The sequence below is a fragment of the Penaeus monodon genome, chromosome 19, assembly GCF_015228065.2.
Source record: "Penaeus monodon isolate SGIC_2016 chromosome 19, NSTDA_Pmon_1, whole genome shotgun sequence".
NCBI lineage: Eukaryota > Metazoa > Arthropoda > Malacostraca > Decapoda > Penaeidae > Penaeus > Penaeus monodon.
Window position 1 is genome coordinate 31408732 of NC_051404.1, and position 537 is coordinate 31409268.

Here is a 537-nt window from a genome sequence, read left to right on the forward strand (position 1 = left end):
ATAATAAGATATTGTAAGCAAAAGATGCAATATATCTTTTACATTTCTCATCTTGTTTTATTTTATTATTTTTTATATTCTTGATCCTCAACTTTTATAATTCAAAAATACTTAACAGACACACTCAGTAGAAAGCCACTGAAAGCCACATTATCACAAAGGATTCTGGATCAGCTTCTGAGCTATAAGGTATATTTAGTATTTGGTAATAGATTTTGTCAAATTATTCCTCATAATACATTAAAAGATACTGTTATTCAATGCATGTTGCCAGACTATTCCTAATAGTATTTTTATTTCTTGTCAAAGAAAGTGCGAGGTTCAAAAACAAGCAATAAGAAAAAATGTATGAATAAGTACAAATTATAATTTTCAGCAGTGTCAGAAACTAACTATGTATGTTACCAAACTTTATATGGAATGAGGACTGGATGTCAAATTGGCTATAAACAATTGCGCCATAATGAGGAACGGAAAAGAAAGATCTTGAAGCTATTAGTGATATGCTTTACAAATAAAGGTGATACATAAAATCAC